This window comes from Microcaecilia unicolor, chromosome 1, assembly GCF_901765095.1.
Source record: "Microcaecilia unicolor chromosome 1, aMicUni1.1, whole genome shotgun sequence".
In the NCBI taxonomy this organism is placed as follows: Eukaryota; Metazoa; Chordata; class Amphibia; order Gymnophiona; family Siphonopidae; genus Microcaecilia; species Microcaecilia unicolor.
The window spans coordinates 92,412,140-92,422,441 of record NC_044031.1 but is presented as its reverse complement, the minus strand read 5'-3'; positions in this window follow the sequence as shown (position 1 = coordinate 92,422,441).

The window sequence follows — 10,302 nt, the reverse complement described above, 5'->3', positions numbered from 1 at the left end:
CTGCAGAGAAAGGCATGGAGGTCGATGCAGGCGTCGACGTCAGAACCTGTTCCGGGCGTGGAGGCTGTTCCGGGCTGTCCAGAGTGGAGCGCATCGACACCTCCTGAACAGAGGGTGAACGGTCCTCCCGGTGCCGATGCCTGCTGGGTGCCGACTCCCTCGGCGACCCAGAGCTCTCGGTGCCGACGCGGGGAGGGGACCGGTGTCGATGCTTCTTCGACTTCTTCCGAAGCATGTCACCGGAGCTCCCCGGCACCGACGAGGAGGACGTAGAATCCAGCCGTCGCTTCCTCGGGGCCGAGGCCGAAGGAGGTCGGTCTCGGGGGGGCTGTACCGCAGGAGCCCTCAGGGTAGGAGGAGACCCACCCGAGGGCTCACCGCCACCAGCAGGGGAATGGACAGCCCTCACCTGCACTCCACTCGATGCACCACCGTCCGACGACATCAGGAGACGAGGTCCCGGTACCACCGACCTCGATGCAGCTATCCGATGTCTCGGCGCCGATGCAGAGGGCCGATGCCTCGATGCACTGGCAGCCAAGGAAGGTCTGGACGCTGATGACGTCGATGCACACGATGACCCCGGTGCCGATGCCGACGAAGAGCCCGAGAACAAAACGTTCCACTGGGCCAATCTCGCTACTTGAGTCCGCCTTTGTAAGAGGGAACACAAACTACAGTTCTGGGGACGGTGCTCGGCCCCCAGACACTGAAGACACGAAGAGTGCCTATCAGTGAGCGAGATTACCCGGGCGCACTGGGTGCACTTCTTGAAGCCGCTGGAAGGCTTCGATGTCATGGGCGGAAAAATCACGCCGGCGAAGTCAAAATCCGAAATGACGAATTTGGAGCACCAAAACTTTAAGGGAGAAAAATCTCGACCGAGGCCGAAAAGAGGCCTACCCCGACGACGAAAGAAAACTTACCGGGGCAAAAACTGGAAATACGGGAAGGGGCAAACGAAACCCAAGGGGGTTTCCGGAGCACTTTCCGAACGAAAAGAAACTTTTCCGAAGAAAAAACACGTCGATTTAGATAACGGACACGCGAGGTCGACTCTCCGGGGCTCGACACGACAAAAAACACAGCCGTACCGAGTGCGGACGAAAGAAGACTGGCCGGCTCGAGCCGGTTTCGGGCGGGAAGACGGCCGCGCATGCGCGGTGCGCGTGGGCGCGCGAGAGCTAGCAAAGGATTTTGCTAGGAAGATTCCGATTGGAGGGGCTGCCGAGGACGTCACCCCATCAGTGAGAACAAGCAGCCTGCTTGTCCTCGGAGAATATTAAATATGTCTGCCTCTCCTTGTCTTATCTCACTCTCCCTATTTTTCTTCTTATCTTGTATTAATGTGCAGTCATCTCTGTATTACTGTTTGTAAGTGACCCTTGTAAAATGAAAAATTATAAATAAATGATTAAAAAAAATATGTCTGCCAACATTGAAGAGAGGGTGGGGCAGCGTGTATCCAGGTAAACAATATCGCTTTAAGTCCAAAGAAAATCGCTTTCTGAAGAAAGGGTTTAAAGCTTGCAGGCACCGGGTCACTCAGTACTTAGCTACCAAAAAGAGACTGAGGGTCCAGATGTACATCACAAGACCTCAGAGTCGAGAGTGTTGTAAGTACTTTCATCCAAAAAGGTACATCCTGGGGAAGTGCCAGAACATGTCTTAAAGTAGCTTGGCTTATACTGCATTTAGGCCAGTTGGCACCTGGTTGGAGGCCTGGCCAGTAAGCTCTATTCTGGGAAACAAAGAGCCTTAGCACAAACTTATACAATCAGGCTCATTTTCGAAAGAGAAGGACGCCCATCTTTCGACACAAATCGGAAGATGGCCGTCCTCCCAGGGTCGTCCAAACCGGTATAATAGAAAGCCGATTTTGGACGATTTTGCTCTAGGGACAGAGAAAGTACCTGCTTTCCGTCACAGGGACGGCCAAAGTTCAAGGGGGTGTATCGGAGGCGTAGCGAAGGCAGGACTTGGGCGTGCCTAACACATGGGCGTCCTCGACCCATAATGGAAAAAAAAGGGTGTCCCTGAGCACTTGGACGTCTTTACCTGGTTGTGTTTTTCTTACGACCAAGGCACAAAAAGGTTGCTGAAATGACCAGATGACCACCGGAGAGAATCGGGGATGACTTCCCCTTACTCCCCCAGTGGTCACTAATCCCCTCCCACCCTCAAAAAACATCTTTAAAAATATTTTTTGCCAGCCTCAGATGTCATACTCAGGTCCATCACAGCAGTATGCAGGTCCCTGGAGCAGTTTTAGTGGGTACAGTGCACTTCAGGCAGGCGGACTCAGGCCCATCCCCCTCCCTACCTGTTATGTTTGTGGAGGAAACAGCGAGCCCTCCAAAACCCACATCTAGGTGCCCCCCTTCACCCATAAAGGCTATGGTAGTGGTGTACAGTTGTGGGTAGTGGGTTTTAGGGGCGGGGTTGGGGGGGTCTCAGCAGACAAGGTAAGGGAGCTATGTTCCTGGGAGCATTTTATGAAGTCCACTGCAGTGACCGCTAGGGTGCCCAGTTGGTGTCCTGGCATGTCAGGGGAAACAGTGCACTATAAATGCTGGCTCCTCCCACAACCAAAGGGCCTGCATTTGGTTGTTTCTGAGATGGGCGTCCTTGGTTTCCATTATCCCCAAAAATCAGAAACGACCAAGTCTAGGGACGACCTAAATTTCAAGTTTTGGGCATCCCTGACCGTATTATTGAAACGAATGATGGTCGTCCATCTTGTTTTGATAATACGGGTTTCCCCGCCCCTCCATCGGGACATTTTGCGAGGATGTCCTCAACAAAACTTGGGTATCCCTTTCGATTATGCCCCTCCATGTCTCTCTATGCAAAATATTATCCATACAGGTGTGCAATCTCACAGCAGAGAAACAATGATAAGAGAAGATAAGTAAATGGTGGACAACTCCAGAGACAGGTAAATTCCTAAGTATTTAAGTGCCCTCTCCTCCCACACCAAAGGAAAAGATTCCACCCAAGATGTTTTAACTCTGGGTAAAAGGGGCATTGCCCTAGATTTTGCCAGATTCAATGTACATAAGTACATAAGTATTGCCACGCTGGGACAGACCAAAGGTCCATCAAGCCCAGCATCCTGTTTCCAACAGTGGCCAATCCAGGTCACAAATAACTGGCAAGATCCTGAAAAGTTCAATACATTTTATGCTGCTTCTTTACAACAATATTTAAAATTCTGCAATTCTGAACCCATGGCTTTTTCCAGGTGAGCTCAATATTCTCGGGCTTCGAGGCTGTGAATTTGATGTTGTTCAATTTCTTCCATCTGTAAAAACAATTACGCAGTTATATGTGACTTTGCAATTTCTTATTTGTGATGGGAAGTGGCCTGGTAATACTAAGCAGGCCACTTTCTGTTGTTTGGATTTTTGCCAACTTTCACTTTCATATTACAGACGCAGATATAAAGGGAGGTGGAGACCTTGGTGGAGAAAAAGAAAATTTTATTACAGAAGAAAATACAGAAAATCACTCTTCACACACAAAGCTATAATCTATGACAACATAAATCTCGCTACAGAAGGATTTTCAAAACATTTTACATGGACATTAGAAGACTTCTACCCTGAGACAGGAAAATACAACTTTCCACCAATGTTTTGGGACTTATACAGATTTAAACTTATTATTATGGAATTCATACCACATTATACTACAATACCACAAGGCACTGGACAAGCATGGGTAAAATTAGCACAGACTGCTATAGATTATGAGAAACCTTTTGATCCACCAGTATTTCAAAACATGGGACTTTAATCTTTCCCAAGTGTCAGAACCTTCACAAATACTATATGATAGAAAAAAGTATATCCAACTCAATTATTACAATTATACACACCAACTGGAGTACAAACACTAGGACAATGTGTCTTATTTGGAAAAGCTGGAATGCATTTGCCAGCTTTGAGTTGCAAACAGTGTGCGATGCACAAAGGGGGATTGATGCATCTTATTTCCATGTGATTCCCTTTGTGCATTGGTTGTTGCTTGTGGCTTGGTAAATTTTACAGAAGTTACATGGAAATATTTTTATATTTAACAAGTTTATTGATGACACAACATAAAGAACAGCCAACAGATTCAAGATACAATGAATTAGAAACAACACTATCTGAATAAAAGCAGAATAATAGGCTTGTCATCAAACATTTTTAAAACAAATATTTTTTCACTTAATGAACAGTTAAGCTTTGGAACTCATTGCTGGAGGATGTGATATCAGTGGTTAGTGTATCTGCGTTTTAAAAAGGTTTGCACAAGTTCCTGGAGGAAAAGTCGATAGTCTGTTATTGAGATGGACACGGGGAAGTCACTGCATGACCTGGGATTGGTAGCATGGAATGTTGCTATTTGGGGTTTTGCCAGATACTTGTGACCTGGATTGGCCTCTGTTGAAAACAAGATACTGGTCTAGATCAACCACTGGTCTGACCCAGTATGGCTATTGTTATGTACTTTTTGCCAGTAAGAACTCAACATCAAAGGGGCCAGCCAGCAGATTCTTTTGGAACTGGTTTAGATGTTACAACCCTCCTAGAGGAATTGACGGAAGTATCTTATAGGGCCACCTTATTGGTGGAATTTGTATTTGAACAGGATAAAGATAGAATATTTATTTTGTTCTGTAGGATTCATATGACACTATTTCTGGGTCAAAAGATATAGATTTTTGCTCACTTATGTAGAACTACACGGGATAGAAGGAAAAAAAAATTTTTTTTTGCAGTCCAAAAGGTTAGATCTATGGGGATGCAGGTTTTGGTAGATTTTCTTGTAAATGCATTGTTATATATGAAACACAAAAATATGTTCTGTGAACCAATTCAAATGTTCAACTTTCCTAGAAAACAAGAAGTCACTAACCCCTAGAGAGTGGAGGAGTAGGCTAACGGTTAGTGCAGCGAGCTGAGATCTTCCTACTCCAGCTCTTTGTGACCCTGGGCAAGTCACTTAACTCTCCATTGCTCTAGGGACAGAGAAAGTACCTGCATATAGGCTAGATTCTATATATGGTGCCAAAAAAACGGGCACTAAAAACTTTCCCACATTTAGCGCTATTCTATAGACCTCGCCTAACGTTAGGCTGTACCGCGACTAAACTTTAGGCACAGGTATTTATGCCAACTAAAACCTGATGTAAGTGCACACATCTTATTTAGGCGTAGATCAGGCATATTTTATAACAGTGCGCATAAATTTTCAGAACGCCCACAACCTGCCCATACCGATCCCATGGCCATGAGATCTGCGTGGTCTGATTTACATGCATCACTTTATAGAATATGCTTAGCGAGCTACGCACGTAAATCCTAATTAGTGCCAACTAGTACTGATTAATTGCTTAACATTCAATTATCGGTGCTGAATGGCTTGTAACCAATTAAGTTCAGAACGCGAATCGGCTAAGGGTGCTGATTTGCACATGGAACTTTAATCATCATTTATAGAATCTGGGGGATAATGTGTAAAGCGCTGCGTTCTTAGTAGCACTATAGGAATGATAAGTAGTAGTTGGGAGACAATCAAGCTAATTTTCAAAGCACTTAGCCTCCCAAAGTTCCATAGAAACCTATGGAACTTAGCCTCCCAAAGTGCTTTGAAAATATGCCTCAGTGGGTTCTGGTGTAACATCTAAGGTATTATAATTGGAGGGCTTGGTGTATTGAGTCATTAAATGTAGTACTTATTTAGACTTGAACTGGGAAGTAGGTAGTATTTCCTGAATTAGGTAATTCCATTTTGGATTGACTCCTCCTTCTTTATCTCTTCCTTTATTTTTCTAAATGGGATACTATTAATATTGATATGATAAGTTGTTTCACTTTTTTAATCTTTATATAGTAACATAGTAGATGACGGCAGAAAAAGACCTGCATGGTCCATCCAGTCTGCCCAACAAGACAACTCACATGTGCTACTTTTTTGTATACTCTACTTTGATTTGCACCTGTGCTCTTCAGGGCACAGACCGTATAAGTTTGCCCAGCACTATCCCCGCCTCCCAACCACCAGCCCTGCCTCCCACCACCGGCTCTGGCACAGACCGTATAAGTCTGCCCAGCACTATCCCCGCCTCCCAACCACCAGTCCCGTCTCCCACCACCGACTCTGGCCCAGACCATATAAGCCTGCCCAGCACTATCCCTGCCTCCCAACCACCAGCCCCGCCTCCCACCACCGGCTCTATTCAAATGTTATTGTTTGATATTAATTTTGAAAATAATAATAAAGTGTAATTATGGATTTACTGATGTGAAAAGCTGATACATTAATTTGGACTGAAAATTATAGCTTTGGAAGCATTGCTGACACGGAGATTAAAAGACAAGTACTTGAATTTCACTTACTCGTCTAGTGGCAGTTATTGTTATTAATAAGAAAAAATTCCAGGGTAAGTATTTCATGTCTATTGATGCCATAAAGGAAGGCTTCATAAGCTGAGCTAAAATCACACTAAGGTCTTGTATAAAAGCAGTTTCCTGAGTGGGGCCTGTGTGTGCCATGAGAAGTCAATTAAACCGGATGCTCGTGCGTGTTACATTGAGTTTCTATCTACATATACTACCTTTCTGGCCCACCCAATGTGGTTTACAACTAAGCAAAATTAATACACTAGAAAAAAGTTACACATCAAAATAAATTCTCAAATGGAAAACTACAAATAAGCTCCAAAAAGGATTAATGCTCTCAAAGACTCTATGTAAGCTGTACATTGCATAGAATTTAAGATAATGTGGTATCCATTCAGTAGACAATTTTCTCTGTTTGAAATTGTAAGAGACTGGCCCAGAGGTTCAGATAAGCGCTACGCACTACCATGCCTGATTTCTTAATCTGGGTGCCTGCTCCCTGGATCTGCTAGGATTGGACATGCCAGAGTTCTTGATTGAAAGCTTCCAAAGGGAGGACAGTCACTGCAACAATCCAAGTTAGTTTGGGGTAAGGGATGAATGTAAAATGGAAAGAGAAATCTAAGTATGAGGTAAGATTATCGGATGTTCGGTGGGAGAGAGGAGCTCCGCGGGCAGCCTTGCAAAAGCTGTAGAAACGCCGCTGTTTTTCCGCCCTACAGAGAATTTGCTGAGGGGAGGTGAGAGATATTAAACTCTCTGCCTCCCGGAGCTGTTGGAGGGTGATCGCAGCGGCGAGCGGTTGGAGGCGAACGAGTGGCGTTCCAAAGGGCCAAGGCGGAGGCGATCTTGGTCTGAACAGCCGGTCCTGAAGAGATGGGGGATCGGGACTGCTGCAGCTGCGGCTGGGCGATCGCTGCCTGGTCGACTGCGCCTGGGTCACGTGCGAGTGGCGGCCTGCCGGGAAGCGGCTTCCCCTGTTTGTGGCTTTTTGGAGGAGGAGGACAAATTTGGAATCCAGCTGGGAGAGCCCTGGCCAAGTGGAGCTAGGAGTTGTGGCTGCGGCACAGTGGGAGAAAGGACAGGGCAGAGTGAAGCTGCAGGCCTTTAGGAGGGAGCACTTGGCGATGGATGGCGGAGCTACAGGCCTAGATGGTGGGCCTGGATGGGATATTGGCTGGTTGATAAGACTGTGGCAAAATAATTAGGAACTGATGTCACAAACCGGAATGGCAACCTAAGTGTGGCGCTCTGTCGGGGCATTGTTTGAAGTGAGCTAATCCCATTGCATCGAGCAGCATCCCGAGGTGAGCATTGAAGTGGTCAGGGCCCTGAGGAATGCTACCGAAGAGAGGGTTGGAATGATTCCATTTTACAATGGAGCAAGGCAAGAAAACGCCGGTGGCGTCAGTGGGGCCAGAACGGAGTGAAGATGGCGGCGAGTCCCGCTGTGGCCGAGGATGAGGGTGTTGAGGATGGTCCCGTGAGTGGCGAAATTGTAAAAACGGAGGTTATGGCTTGGTTTCAAGACCTGAAGGCCAACCTGGCAGGGGTCCGACAGGATATAAAAACTGCCCTGAGAGAAATCAGGGCTGTAATTTGTGACCTGGGAACGCGTGTCGGAGAGATGGAGGAGGGAATGGAGACTGTTAAACTGGACGTAGGGAAATTGCATAAAGTGGTTAACACGGACACGTGGGAATTACAACAACTCCGGGAGCAGGTGGAGGACTTGGAAAACAGGTCGCGTCACAATAACTTGCAATTTAAGGGAATCCCTGAATTTGACATCTTTAGCAATTGTGAAGCAGTGATTCAAGAATTGTGTGGATTAATTTTGAATTCTGAAGATGGAGGCCAAGTGCTGGATCCTCACATCCAGAGAGCACACAGAGTGGCAGGCCCGCAGCGGGAAACGCGACAGAGAGACATAGTGTTTCCCCACGAAGGAAAAGATATTGATTAAAGAAAGGCAGCAAAAAGAAATCATGTGGAAAAACTGTAAGATTGGAGTGTTTCAGGATTTGGCTTGGACTACATTGCAAAAGCATCTTTCCTTCCGAGAGGCCACGATATATATGAGGTCAAAGGAGATTCGATATAAGTGGCTTTTTCCATTTGGAATGTGATTAACTATGGATGGTAAAGACACCGGATGAGGCATGGTCTTCACTGCGCTCTTTAGGGTGCAGGGATGATCCAGCTCAGAAGACACGGGAGACTGACAGGGAACCCAGAGTGGATTCGGCGTGGCAGCAGGTGGTGGCTCAGGGGAAGAAGACTAACAAGCAAGCTTCCTGAAGGACTATAGACTTGTGTGGACTAGTGATGTATTGTTTGAATTAGTGGGGAGGTTGGGTGGAGGAGTATGAGATGCATGATTACAATGAAAGTGGGTTTATATGGGGTGATGGGAGGGATAGGGATTAGCTTTGGAGAGGTTAAAGTCCCAGGAGAGTATGTGGATTCCTGGAAGGATGGCTGATTTACTGACAGAGAGATCAGCTATAGGGAAGGGGAGGGGAGGGAAGGTTGGGGGAAGGATTGAGGATAAGGGAGAGACATTTTTGGTGGGTACATGGAATGTAAACGGGCTAAATAACCAGGGGAAACGCAGTACAGTATTTAAGGAGTTGGGTAGGTTGAGGTGGGATGTAACGTTTTTACAGGAGACACATTTTCTTGCTGCGTCGTAGGCCTTTTCGGGAAGTGGTGGTACATCAGAGAATAGGGCCAAAAAGGATGGGGGGAGTGGCTATTCTGATCAGGCAAACGTGTGGAAATGTGATTAAAGAGGTGTTTCGGGACACTAGTGGGTGTTGTGTGGGCCTCAGAGGGTGGTTGCAGGGGAAGGAATTGACACTGATTACACATTTATGCTCCGAAAGTGGGGCAGAGGGACTTCTTTCAAACATTAAAAGAAGAAATCTCGGGATTTGTAGGAGGCCAGGTTGTGGTAGGGGGGTGATTTTAATATTGCCCTGGATGCGAGGCTAGATCATTCAGCAGGAGGAGGGCAGCAGAGTGGCTCTGGGAGGAAAGCATTGTTATAATTTTTGAAGGGGTTGGAGGTGGTGGATTGTTGGAGGTTGTTACATGGGGTGCAACAGAATTACACATTCTACTCGCAGACTTACTTCCAGATGGGCTATGGGTACATCGCAATGGCTGGCATATGGTGGGGGCTGCTGAGATAGAGACTATTTGTGTCTCTGATCACGCACCAATGTGGATTAAATTAACTGGGTTGGGCCAATGCAGGGGACAAGGAGTCTGGAGACTCAATGAATCACTGCTTGGTGATGAGAAAGTGCGGGAAGATATTCAGCTAACTATTCAAGAAATTAGATGTTTTAATGATAATGGGGAAGTAACAGATGGGGTGTTATGGGATGCACTGAAGGTAGTGGTGAGGGGTGTTTTGATTAAGTGGGGGTCGCGCAAGAAAAGGGAAAAAGGGCAGCAATTGCTGACTTTGCAGAAGAGGTTATTACATTTTGAACAACTGCACAAAAGGAACCCTACACCGCAGGTATGGGCAGACCTTAAGCAAGTGAGGGGAGAAATGGCACAATTGCATTTGGCAGAGGTGGATTTTATGAGAACTAAGCTTAAGCAACAGTACTTTGAGTTTGCCAATAAATCTAGTATAATGTTGGCCCGTTATTTACGGGCGCGGAGAGGGCGTTCCCTTATTCAAAAGTTGAAGGATGCGAGGGGAGGATGGCATTATGCTGATTCAGACACTGGAAATTGTTTTGTGAAATATTATCAAGAACTCTATAGTGCTTCTAAGAAACCACCGACGGTAGATATGGCTCGGTTCTTGGATCAGATTCCTTTACCATGCTTGGATGAGTCTGAAAGAGCTCAGCTTGGGGAATCCATTAGATTAGGGGAGGTACAGGGT